We start from the raw sequence: 14,403 nt of genomic DNA, 5'->3' as shown, positions 1-14,403 counted from the left end.
CAACAAATCTCATGTGATCTCTGGCCATTTCATTTCTTTCTCCACCTTTTCAAGTGTAATGAGAATAGCTTCGATATCTCTGCTCTCAACTTTATGCAATGTTTGGATGTATTTATACAGATCCCTGCAAGGCATTTGGCGATTACATTTTGGTTTGAACAATATCGCTATCTTCCTCACGAAACCTAGCTTCCACATTCATCTCCATTGATTTCAGTCAACTCTGCTGTGTGAGAGCAAACTTCTGAATTTGAAACTCTCTCTCGCTTTCTCCTCTCTCATTTTCCCCTTCCTCTCTCTTTTCCCCCCTTTCTATGTTCTCTCTCTCTCTCTCCAGTGGTTCTCCTGGGGCGTTCCAATACTTTTGTATTTTATTTTGCAAAAGCGATTTTTCCTTTTCTTTTTGTTGTGTCAGAGCAAGTCATATTCTCCTAATTACTCTTCTTGAAACACTCATTAAAATAGTTTTGTTTCCTTTTTATGTTCAAGCTGCGTCATCTGCAATTAAATTCTCGTCATTTTCAAAGATTCTTTAACATTTCCAGCAAATTTTAGTATCGAGCAATTGTTGTAATTACGTCGCCATTTCTCACAGCTGAAGGCAAATCTGAATTTCGTTTGACTGCAATTTCCAGCAGGATTGCCTTGGTCATCTTTTGTAAGCCCCAAAGTCACTTCTTCTAATCCAGAAAACTCAAAGTGACTCAACTACCTAGTACTGCACCAAGTGTTGTTTAAAACAACTGAATTCAACACCTGGAATTAAAGGCATTAAAACACTGCACTCATTTCTCTATTTTTCTAATATTGCATCAACTAATACTTAACTTTTCAACGCGTCCTTTCTCTACGTCCTTTGTGTAAAAGGAATTTGCTTTTACAATCCTGGGTGCCTTGTCACCTGAGATGACACCATGTACGGCAACTGTGTACAATTTTCGTAGCAGTGCTGTACTTCCGCACTAGAATACGCATGACTATAATAGCTAAATTAAAAATGGTTCATTCAGCTCTATATCGAAAAGGGATTGTTGTGCGAGAAATGTTATCAAAGTGTTGGTGTGGACTGTAAAGACAGAGGGAAAGATCGTGAGGACTGACTCAAAGCAGACGCTGTGCTAAAACAATTGAAAATGTCAGACTTGTTTGAAACGAATACCTGGAGTTGCGTTGACATGGAACAAAAACAAAATGAAATTCGTCCAATCCGTTTAAATTACGCCCCAGTTAAGAAAATCCAATCCAATTCGAATGTAATTGTTTGATAACATCAAACCAATGCAATGAACCGATGCTTTGACGTATAATGCCGAATGTTCTGAACAGTTAGGAAGAATGGCACACAGCACCAACAAAACAAACTGTCAGCTGAAAGATATCGGTCTATAATGAAAGTTGTGCAGCAGGCGACCGAAGAAAAGACGCAAGCAGAAAATGCAGACGAGAATCTACAGAGGAAAATCTACCAAGAATAATGGATACCTGGCTGGATTTTGAAACTTTAGAGTTAATTTTCCTAATTCATAATTGGCTTATTTTCAGCCGAACAGTACCATGGAATGGCACTTAAAGAAAGGGCTAAAAGTAAGAATTTGGAAACAGGTTGTCGTTTTGATGTCCTCTGTTGGACTGAAAGAATGCAAGTTTTTTTTTACTTTAAAAAGTGAAATCTGGGATAGTTCTTTGTCTCTTGAAATTTAAAAAATTGTGCTGCAAGATAACATTCTCTGTGTGTCTGGTTTAAATTAGCAGAGGACCTATCCCCTTGTCGTAACACAATAAATGTGACTTGGCCGTGCAAGATGAAGATAGTGGTTTATGGTATGACTGTGATATCATCCCAGCTAGGTATTCGAACTTTCAAAACCTTAATTTCACATTGAACTTAAGTAGCGAGCGTTTGGTATTTTGGATGGAATTGTAGGTTTGAGGTAACAAGTCGATTAACGACGATTTTCCAAAGAAACGTCCAAGCCAGAGTTACATAGAGTGTTCACCACGGCAACTACATGCGTTTATTAAACACTTTATTTCACTTCCCTCTCAAACGTGGTATATCAAATTTCACGTTATTAATAGATTCAATGTCCACAGCTTTTTTCCATTTCTGTACAAGTTCTTTCACTCATCTTCCGACTTTTCTTTGTTTACATTCCCACAGCACACTAGCTGTGACGAGCCAGCTCGGAGGAAATCGTCTGAAATGAGGAGATTCTAACCTTCTGGCGATGTATTCTTAAAATTATCCCCGCACTACTGAGAACTAAAGCATCCCAGCTCCCCGATACACAAATACCCCTCAAGGCATTCATAAAAAATTGCGTCTTCCCTCTCGAAGGACACCATGTCCTGACATATTTTTTCTTGAAATAGCTGCTGAGATTAGAATATAATTTTTCACCATGTACTCTGTTGGAAGTGCAAATATTTTTTTTAAAATCTGGATATGAGTATCGGAGAATGTGGGTATTTTTGCGAAGTGTTTGTACTCTGAATAACAACGGCAACAAGATACTTGTTTCATGTCGAACACTAATAAGATACAGAACAGAGCATAGAACATAGAACATAGAAAAATACAGCGCAGCACAGGCCCTTCGGCCCTCGATGTTGCGCCGACTGAAGCCTACCTAACCGACACTAGCCCAATAACCTCCATATACTTATCCAATGCCCGCTTGAATGACCATAAAGAGGGAGAGTCCACCACTGAGACTGGCAGGGCATTCCATGAACTCACAACCCGCTGAGTAAAGGATCTACCCCAAACATCTGTCCTATACCAACCTCCCCTTAATTTAAAGCTGTGTCCCCTAGTAACAGCTGACTCCATACGCGGAAAATGGTTCTCACTGTCAACCCTATCTAAACCCCTAATCATCTTGTACACCTCTATCAAATCTCCCCTAAACCTCCTTTTCTCCAATAAGAACAGCCCCAAGTGCCCCAGCCTTTCCTCATATGACCTTCCTACCATGCCAGGTAACATCCTGGTAAACCTCCTCTACACCAGTTCCAGTGCCTCCACATCCTTCCCATAGTATGGCGAACAGACCTGTACATAATACTCCAAATAAGGCCGCACCAGAGTCTTATGCAACTGCAACATGACCTCAGGACTCCGGAACTCAATTCCTCTACCAATAAAGCCCAGTACGCCACATTCCTTCTTCACAGCACTATTTACCTGGGTGGCAACTTTCAGAGATCTGTGTACATGGACACCAAGATCCCTCTGCTCATCGACACTACCAAGTAGCCTACAATTAGCCCAGTAATCCACCTTCTTATTACTCCTACCAAAATGAATGACTTCACACTTAGCTACATTGAACTCCATTTGCCAACTTTCTGCCCAGCTCTGCAACTTATCTATATCCCTCTGTAACCTGCCACATCCTTCTTCACTGTCCTCCACTCCACCGACTTTCGTATCATCCGCAAACTTGCTCACCCAGCCGTCAAGCCCCTCCTCCAGGTCATTTATAAAAATGACAAACAGCAATGGTCCCAAAACAGATCCTTCTGGAACACCGCTAGTAACTGCACTCCAAGATGAACCTTTACCATCAACTACTACCCTGTCTCCTTCCAGCCAGCCAATTCCTAATCCAAACCTCTAATGCACCCTCAATGCCATATCTCTTTAATTTTTGCAGTAGCCTACCATGGGGTACCTTATCGAACGCCTTGCTAAAATCCATATACACCACATCTACTGCTTTACCCTCGCCCACTTCCTTGGTCACCTTCTCGAAGAACTCAATAAGGTTTGTAAGGCACGACCTGCCCTTCACAAAATCATGCTGACTATCTTTGATCACATTATTCCTATCCAGATGTTCATAAATCTTATCCCTTACAATTCTCTCTAAGACTTTGCCCACAATAGAAGTGAGAGTCACCGGCATATATTTACTAGGGCTGTCCCTACTCCCCTTCTTGAACAAGGGGACCACATTCGCTATCCTCCAAGATTCTGGCACTATTCCTGTCGACAACGACGACATAAAAATCAAGGCCAATGGCTCCGCTATCTCCTCCCTAGCTTCCCAGAGGATCCGAGGATAAATGCCAGCAGGCCCAGGGGACTTAAATATTTTCAGCCTTTCCAATATTCCCCGGACCTCTTCACTACATACCTGAAAGCCATCCATTCTAATCACTTGTGACTCAATATTCACATCAGCAGCAATGTCCTGTTCCTGAGTGAATACTGACGAAAAGTATTGAGTTAGTGTCTCTCCAATCTCCTCTGCCTCCACGCACAACTTCCCACTACTATCTTTGACTGGACCGATACCTACCCTCGTCATCCTTTTATTCCTGACATACCTATAGAAAGCATTCGGGTTTTTCCTAATCCTACCAACCAAGGACTTTTCATGTCCCCTTCTCGCTGCTCTTAGCTCTCTCTTTAGATCCTTCCTGGCTACCTTATTACTCTCAATCGACCCAACTGAACCTTCACGCCTCATCTTTACATAGGCCGCCTCTTCCCTTTTTCAAGGGATTCCAATTCCTTATTAAACCACGGCTCCCTCACAAGACCCTTTTCTCCCTGCCTGACTGGTACATACTTATCAAGGACACCCAATAGCTGCTCCTTGAACAAGCCCCACATATCATTGTGTCCTTCCCTCTTAGCCTATTTTTCCCATCCACACATCCTAAGTCATGCCTCACCGCATCATAATTTCCCTGACCCCAGCTATAACTCCTGCCCTGCAGTGCACTCTTATCCCTCTCCATCACGAGAGTAAAAGTCACCGATTTGTGGTCACTGTCCCCGAAGTGCTCACCTACCTCCAGGTCTAACACCTGGTCTGGTTCATTACCTAGAACCAAATCCAGTATGTACTTACCTCTTGTTGGCCTGTCTACATATTGTTTCAGGAAACACTCCTGCACATTTTGGACAAACACCGACCCAACTAACGAACTCGAGCTATAGCTTTCCCATTCAATATCTGGGAAGTTAAAATCCCCCATAACAACCACCCTACTACTTTCACTCTTCTCCTGAATCATCCTTGCAATACTTTCCTCTACATCTCTCGGACTATTAGGAGGCCTGTAGAAAACTCCTAATAGGGTGACCTCACCTTTCCTATTTCTAACCTCAGCCCAAACTACCTCAGATGGCAAGTCTTCCTCCATCGTCCTTTCCACCACTGTAATACTATCCTTGACAAGCAATGCCACACCTCCCGCCCCCTTTTTCCCCCACCACTGACCCTACTAAATCATTTAAACCCTGGAAACTGCAATAGTCATTCCTGTCCCTGTTCTACCCACGTCTCTGTAATGGCCACAACATCGAAGTCCCAGGTACCAACCCACGCTGCAAGTTCACCTACCTTATTTCTTATACTTCTGGCATTGAAGTATACACACTTCTAGCCACCATCCTGTTTACTGGCACCCTCCTTCGAGATCGATACCTTGTTCCTAAGCTCCCTACGTACAAGGTCCTGTACCCTAAAGCGACAGTCCAGTTTCCCGTGCCCCTGCAGCGTTAGTTTAAACGCTTCCAAAGAGCACTAGCAAACCTCCCCCCAAGGATGCTGGTGCCTCTCAAGTTCAGGTGGAGACCGTCCTGTTTATAGAGGTCCCACCTTCCCCAGAAAGAACCCCAGTTGTCCAGAAACCGGAATCCCGCCCTCCTGCACCATCCCTGTAGCCACGCATGTAACTGTTCTCTCTCCCGATTCCTCGACTCTTTATCAAGTGGCACCTTCGAAATTGTTCAATCATAATTTCCCAGAACATATCGGCACAAATTACATTCAGAGTAATGCTTTCTCTTCTTTGTTCCCATCGGACCTTCTAGGTATGTTCTGATGGGCTGTTCAAAACAAAACGTTTATGATAGATTGAATTCAAATTAGACAAGGACTAAAGAATTGTGTAAACTAAGGCAACACACAAAAAAAGTGACTGTGCTATTAAACATGCCACAGAATCTAGGCTGTCTGCAGCGACCAACAGGATGTTTGTAATCAGCAGGACAGTTGAAGACCGAAAATATGAATCTGAATTTGGGGTTGAACTGAGTCAGCTCGATCAGACTCATCGAGGTGTTTACCAGTCAAAGGGGCGCTTACCCCATTATTTAGAAGGGGCGACGTGCCCTGAGCATCTGTAGAAATGGATATCGAAGGATCATCCTGCTTTCAACATGGAGGCCAATGCCTCGTTTGTTCCAATCAATCAGGCAGTATCTTCCCCCACCGTGTTCTGTTACATTCACACGCAGATATATTTTCAGACAGTATGTAAGTATGCAAACGCTTCACTGAATGCTTACCAGTTTGGGAAGCTCGAGGTTTTGTTTTCGATGATGTGAAACAACTATCATCAGCCCCCTCAGTGAACAACTGCAGGCTTCACAGGAGGTTAAGTACAGCATAATCAAAGATGGAACTAATCACAGGGGATCCCATAATGTAAACGCAGAACAGACAAATGCACCAAAAGATGGGCTTATGTAGGAGTTTCCTGGTGGACAGCCAGATGTAAGCAGCCAATGCTGTCAGTCTAAGTCAGAAAAAACATAGAGGACATTAGACAAGCACAACGCCGTGATGATTCCTTAAAAACAAATTATGGGAAGAGTTTACCCAGATGTCTCTGCCAGATGGAAACGTTCCCTAAACGTAGGTGACAGGTTATTTCAAACATCATGATTGCATGTCGCCTCGACTGAAGACAAGGACCAAATTATACAGAAATATCATTATGGGCTCGTGCACCAGGGAAGAAAGGTCACTACAAAACGATTAACATCTGTGTGTTGGTGACCGAGTTGCACCGAGATGCAGCACAGAATAAAGGGAACTGTTTTGTCTCCGCCTAAAACAATACAGACAATTACACGCGAGGGGGAGAACGAAGAAGTGGGAGGGCCCAGGACAATACTTTAAATTCACTTCACAGTTCCACCGCCAACGTGTGCCAATGGATATATCTGCATTCTGATCATCATAGGTACTTTCACAAAATGGGTCGATGCTTTCCTTGTTATTTAAATACAACCAAAGCAACAGCATATATCTAACAGAGCAGATATTTACAGGATGGGGTCTACCTCGCAGTAACAAGTCAGATCGATGAATCCATTTCAAAGGCTGAGTCATCAAAATTGTGATAACTATGCTTGGTATCAAGCAGACATTCCACATTGTATACTAAACAATTTAGTGGGATCGTGGAAAGCATGAAACACACCCGAAAAGGGATGATTAGGAAGACGGTGCAGCAGAATAAGAAAGGCTGGGATACAATACTTCTGTTTGACCTCACGATGGTATGCAACACCATCGTCTGATCTCCAGAACCAACCTCGCACATTCTCATGACAGGCCGACACCTGAAGGGACGCGAATATCTGTATGGCCTCGATCTTACAGAACCAGAATTCACTGTCCTCGTTCACAAATACGCAGTGTGGGCTCACACTGGGAACATCAAGACCACTCAGCTAAAAGCGCCTGTCAAGTGAGGACGAGAAGGAACGTGAGCAATGCGTACTTCGATAGCAAAGTTTACCTTTTTTGTATTTGATTAATCTCTGGAAAGTGTCGTTTTCTCATATCCTATTTGCATCAGTTTGGTTGCTTCAGTGTATGTTGGGCTTAGATTGAATCGGGATGGTCCTGCAGTCTTTGCATTTCATCTTGTGATCCATCACAACAGGATCAAAAGGAGGGCCTTGCGCTGGAGGGGCCTCTCAAAAACATGAAGTTTTTGATGGATTTCAAGAAAAATGGACAAATAAGAAAGAATTCTGGGTACCTAAGGTGAGCATTAACAACAATAACAGTGCTATTACGCATACTGCATCATCCAGACAGGCTGCACCGACCAACAGCCAGTTCGCAATGAACCCGGTAGTTGCCAACCCACCACACACACCCGAATCAGGTTGGAATGTCATCGAGAGGGCGAACGGAAACGTTGAGGTGAGTAATAGATACAGTAGCGCATTACACTCTTAATTGGAGTGCTCTACATGCTACCAGCACCTGCAGTCATGGACACCTAAGGACCGCCCTGCCATCAACATGACGATGTCTTTTTGGGCCGGATTAATCAGCGTCATCTTGCCTGATTGACCCGTTGGTGAATGATGGAAATTCATTCAGATGGGCGCAAGTATCTTTGAGTATAAGAAATAAGACCAGGCTATTCTCTAGGCGGTCCATAATGAATAAACACACAGAAGAAATGGCATCTGAATTCTTCAGGACAATACCAAATGAAAAGGTGAAATGGAGCAAGGCCAAGTTCTAATGTGGTGGTAAGTGATCATCAAATACTTACAGTGTGGAAACAGGTCATTCTGCCTGAGAGGTCCACACTGACCCTCTGAAGCGTATGCCACCCAGACCCACTTTTCCACCAATGAGTGTACATTTCCCGTGATTAATGCATTTCAGATAAACACCGCAGGTCACTACGAGCAATTTAGCAAGACCAATTCACTTAACCAGCATATCTTTGGCTTGTTGGACGAATCTGGAGCACCCAGACAAGACCCATGCAGAAATGGGGAGAATGTGCCAACGCCATGCAGATGGTCGGCCGAGACTGTTATAAAATCTGTTTCCATGGCACTGGATAGTTCGCTCCATCTTCTGTTCAATTGCATTATGTTCAAGTGCACTATTACAGATGCACTCAACAAACCCGTCCAAAAGGTAGCCCGGACTGCGCTAGTTCGAACAGTCATTCTGAGATTAAAATCCCCCGATAATTGCCATGCTTTTGTTACAGGCATTATTTATTTATTTAATGCCACCCCAATGTGATGTTATTATTTGGTGTTTGAATACGCGTAAAAGTGATTTTTTTTTGTCTTTGAATTTTGTAATTTCCACACAAATGGATTCCAACTTATTATGATGTAGTTCTTGAATATCAGAGCTGAATCACTTCCCTCACCTTCTTGTGTGTCCTTCCAAATACGCTGAACGTCTGGAGATGCAACTCTCCATCGTGACCATCCTGTAACCATGTCTCCGTAATGGATACTAAATTATCTTCATTCGTGATGAGTTGTGCTGTTAACTTATCGATCTTATTACGAATTCAGGTAAAATGCCTAATGGCAGTATTCATATCCTCATGATATCCAATATATCTCATAATATGTCCTGAGTTATCCATCCCTTTTTACTTCTTTCATACTCTGAATTGTAGTTGAACTCTCCTGCATACATGCTAACCGGCTGCTTATCTTCTTTTTTACATTCATACTTCCTGTCGTTTTCCCTTTTCCTCACCCTTCTCCAAGTCCATTTTTCAAAGCACGCATGAGCACCCTATTTATACTTCCGAGAGATCACCGGCTCCAGATCGGTTCAGATGTAGACATTCCCATCAGTATAAATCTCCCCTGGTTCCAAAACAGATGCCAATGCCCTTAAAATTGTATCCTTGACATTTGACAGCCGGACATGAAATGCCGATGGTCACTTTTCTGTAATACCTAACATGTTTTAACAATGTGGCTGTATTTGTCTCAGCAACTTGGAAGTCGCCTTTTTTTGCACAAATATAACTTGGATTAATTCCCACTTGGAGTTCTTCGGTCAGATGTGATAAGCACACCTTGGGAAGCATATATTGAACTTGGACAAAGCACGATGTTCTCTTCTGTGTATGTCAACAACATGCAACGAACTGTTCAATTAATTAATTCCATTAGCTAGTGCATACCCATGTGAAACTGAACAATGCAAGGGCACACCTGGATAATTTTTTAACGCGAGAAGCATCCAGAGCCTTGGAAAGGAATGTCGCATAAATTAACGACACTATTTCTTGGACTTCAACACTGATGCTATTCAGAAGATTACAGAAAATATGACCTGCTTTGTGGAGAAGTTCGAAAGCTGAGGTGTAATCTGATCGAAATCAGTCAACAAATGGAACATTTAAAGAGATGGCATATCCACACATTGGGGGCTCTAGAACTGAGGATATAATCTGTGATTCATGAGGAGACTGGGCGAGATGTTCAGAAGAGCTGCGACGCGCAATGAGTGCAAAATGTTTGGAATAGTCTGGCACAAATGGCAGAAGTCGCTGCATCAATTACTCATTTCAAATCTGCACGAATGATTTTTGTATCACGCTATGTTTTAAGGGGTAGGAGCTGAAGACATTTGCCTTTGAACAATGAATTTTGGCCAAACCGATGCAGCAATGATTTATGAATAGGAACATAGAGTCAGAGAGTCATAGAGATGTACAGCATGGAAACAGACCCTTCGCTCCAACCCGTCCATGCAGACGAGCTGTCCCTACTCAATCTTGTTACAGCTGCAACCTGCCAGCAATCGGCCCATATCCATCCAAGCCGTCTTATTGATAAAAACATTCAAAATGTTGCAATTCTGCCAGCCTCCACCACTTCATCTGGCAGCTCATTCCATACAAGTACCACATTCTGTGTGAAAAGGTTGCCCCTTAGGTCTCTTCTATATATTTCCCCTCTTACCGTAAATCTATGCACTCTTGTTCTGGACTACCCAACGCCCTAGAAAAATAATTTGCTTATTTATCCTAACCATGCCACAAATAATTTTGTGAACCTCTGTAAGGTCACCCATCAGCTTCGATGCTCCAGGGAAAACAGCCCCAGACTGTTCAGCTTCTCCCATTCGCTCAAATGCTCCAACCCTGGCAAAATCCTTGTAAATCTTTGCTGAACCATTCCAAGTTTCACAACATCATTCCGATAGTAAGGAGACCAAAATTGCACGCAATGTTCCAACAGTTGGCTAACCAATGTCCTATACAGTCCCAACGTGACATTCTAACTCCTCTATTCACTGCTCTGACCAATAAACGAAAGCATACCAAACGCCTTCTTCACTATCCTATCTACCTGCGACTCCACTTTCAAGGAGCCATGAACCTGCACTCCAAATTTCTTTGTTCAGCAACGCTCCCCCGGAACTTACTATTAAGTTTATAAGTCCTGCGATGATTTGCTATACCAAAATGCAGCACCTCGCATTGACCTGAATTAAATTCCATCTGCCACTTTTCTGCCCATTGGCCCATCTGGTTAAGAACCTGTTCTAATCTGAGGTAACTATCTTCACTGGCCACTACTCCTCCGATTTTGGTATCATCTGCAAACTTACTAACTGTACCTCTTATGATCGCATCCAAATCATTTATGTAAATGACAAAAAAGTAGAGGGCCCAGCGTCGATCCTTGTGGCACTCCGCTGGTCGCAGGCCTCCAGTTGTGAAAAACTAACCTCCACCAACACCATCTATCTTCTTCCTTTAAGCTAGTTCCGTATCCAAATGGCTAGTTCTCCTTGTAGTCCGTCAGATCTAACCTTATTAACCAGTCTCGCATGGGGAACCTTGTCCAACGCCTCACTGAAATCCATATAGATCACGTCTACCTCTCTGCCCTCATCATTCCTATTTGTGACTTCTACTTTAACGAACTCAATCACGTTTGTGAGACAGGATTTCCCACACGCAAAGCCATGTTGACTCTCCCTAAGCAGTCCTTACGTTGCCAAAAACATGTTCATCCTTCCCCGTAGAATTCCATCCAACTACTTGCCCACCACCGGCGTCAGGCTCACTTGTCTACATTTCCCTGGCTTGTCCTTACCATCCTTCTTAAACAGTGACACTACGTTAGCAAACCTCCAGTCGTCCGGCACCTCACTTGTGACTATCGATGATACAAACATCTCAGCAAAGGTCCAGCAATCACTTTTCTAACTTACCACACAGTTCTCTGGTACACCTGATCAGGTCCTGGGGAACTATCCACCTCTGCGCATTGCAAGACATCCAGCACTTCTTCCTCTGTAATCTGGACATTTTGCACGGTGTCACCATCTATGTCCCGACAATCTATATCTTCCATATCCTTTTCTTCAGTAAACACTGATGCAAAATACTCGTTTAGTAACTCCCCCATTTTCTGCGGTTCCACACAGAATCCGCCTTGCTGATCTTTGTAGGACCTTATTTTCTCCCTAGTTACCCTTTTGTCTTTAACATATTTGTAAAAACACTTTCGATTCTCCTTACTTCTATTTGCCAAATCTAAATCATGTCTCCTTTTGGCCGTCCTGATATCCATCCTCAGTATACTCCTCATTCCCTTATACTCTTCACTCGTTCACTCGTTCTAAACTGCCTTTACCTGACACATACTTCTTTCTTTTGTCTTTTTTCTGAACCCCACCCTCAATTTCTCGAGTCATACAATTTGAGGTTATGAACGTTCATAGGATGTTTACATGCGCAAAGTATATTCTAAATTTGGAAGGTTTCGATAGGAGGGCGAGTTGGTCGAAAAGGTAGTGGCTGCAGACAATATTTTTAATCGTTTCGTCTAATGATTGTCTAAAAACCAACGTATTTTATCCATATCTACATTTAATTGTGTCCATCAACTTTTAATTAGCAAATTACTGTCCAAACTTTCCCAGTAAGACAGCCGACTGCAATGTTAAAATGGAACGCAATGTGGAAAAATAGGATGAGATGCAATTTGATTGGAGGAACAGGGGCATAGACTATGTTCTAAATTAAAAAGAACGTCGGAGTTTTTACGCGCTGGGAGTCTTTGAGTCCTGGTTCGGGATTTTCTTCAGGTTGGTTTGCAATTTCACTTGGAGGGTAGGAAGAAAAAGGAAATGTCAACATTCATTTTGAGCGTGCTGGAATGAAAATCCGTGGATATACTGCTAATGCTGTTTAAGGCTCCAGTATGACCAAATTTGGAATATCGTGTGTCAATCAATTTAAATCATCGTTGGGAGTCAGGGTATTCAATGGGAACCAGAAGCAGGTGCTAATTTTGCCTTTTGATTATATGAGTGATCAGACTGAAGGGATATATCACCAAATTTTTGAATTGACCTCTGAACCTATTCTGTGTCACGACGTAGATTCCAGTGTTTGTACAGCAACTCAGGAGCTGTAGAATAAATCCTACTTCTTGGACATACGTAGGCACATAAATCAAATAGCCCAGATTATCCATTCGTTCAAGCATTGCATACACGGCAAATACTGCCCACAGCAGGATGAAGTTGCTTGAAATCAGAAACAGAAGAACAATTGATTTTCTTCGGTTCTCCATCTCCGTGTCTCTGGGACACTCCCCGGTGTTGTGAGTCCGGAGTCTCCTGCGGGCTCTGCTGCTCACTACAATATGTCTGACGGTGAAAATGTTGAGCTGCAGAATCAGAACGAATGGGAGACAGGGTGAGAGAATATAGTGAACAATTTCAATTATGGCCCATAACTCTAAGTTGTCATCACTCAATTCTATACCACAAAACATAGGACGATTAGATAAACTATATTTATTGTTATACATAAAATACCAGCTAATATTATTTAAACAGCTCAGTCCAGTCACTGTTCCGAGAACCACCGCCGCTGTTTTCTCATTACAATATTTAGTTTTGAAATTGTGACAACGAATGGCTACCAAACGGTCGAAGGTGAATGTGACTGTGAACCAGACTGAGCAATCGGATGCTGCATAAAGCAGGACAGCATGAATGTTGCACGCAGGTATATCCTTCAGGAAAGTGAAGACTTCTGGATAAACAATTGGAATATGTCTCAATATCAGGTCAAGGATGATCACCAATAAATCTGCGATTGCCATGGCCATCAGATAGAGAGTGACACATCTGGAGAGTCCACACTTCCCACGTAACAGGATCACAATCGTCACTGTATTCACTGTGGAAAAGGAAACTACGATGTAACACTTAACGATTGATGAGTGAAGAAACTGCAATATTCAATGTTCACTTCAGCCATAAGTGGTGCACATTCATGACCGTTTTTCCCATTCAGAAGGCATAACCGTCAACGAGTCCCTTCCAAATTCGCATTCTCTACTCTGACGTAGCTAATTATTGCATACATAGTTGCAGGAGAAAGTGATGGAACGTGTGGTGTTGGAAAAGCACAGCCGGTTTGGAAGCTTCTGAGGAGCAGGAGAGTCGACATTTCGAGAATAAACTCTTCATCAGCAATGAGGGAATAGCCCAATGGGCTGAGAGATCAATGGTGGACTGTGGAGAAGGTAGCGGGAATGGGATAGATAGATGGTTATGAGGTAGTATGGTGATATGTCAGAAAGGAGGTTTAACGGAATTGGTAGGAAGGAAGATGGACAGTTGGACAGTTCAGAGTTTAGTGTCGAGTCAGAATGTTGGCTCTGGAATAAATTGGAAAGAGGGATGATGGCGATTAATGAAACGCGTGAAATATACATTTATCCTCTATGGTTGCAGGGACAAAGGTGGACGATGCGGCAGTACTTTCCACGTGTTGGGTGACTCGATGTTTGGTGTGGAGGAGGCCCAGGATGTGCATGGCCTCGGC

Source organism: Chiloscyllium punctatum, chromosome 51, assembly GCF_047496795.1.
Source record: "Chiloscyllium punctatum isolate Juve2018m chromosome 51, sChiPun1.3, whole genome shotgun sequence".
In the NCBI taxonomy this organism is placed as follows: Eukaryota; Metazoa; Chordata; class Chondrichthyes; order Orectolobiformes; family Hemiscylliidae; genus Chiloscyllium; species Chiloscyllium punctatum.
Note: the sequence above shows the minus strand (reverse complement) of the source record.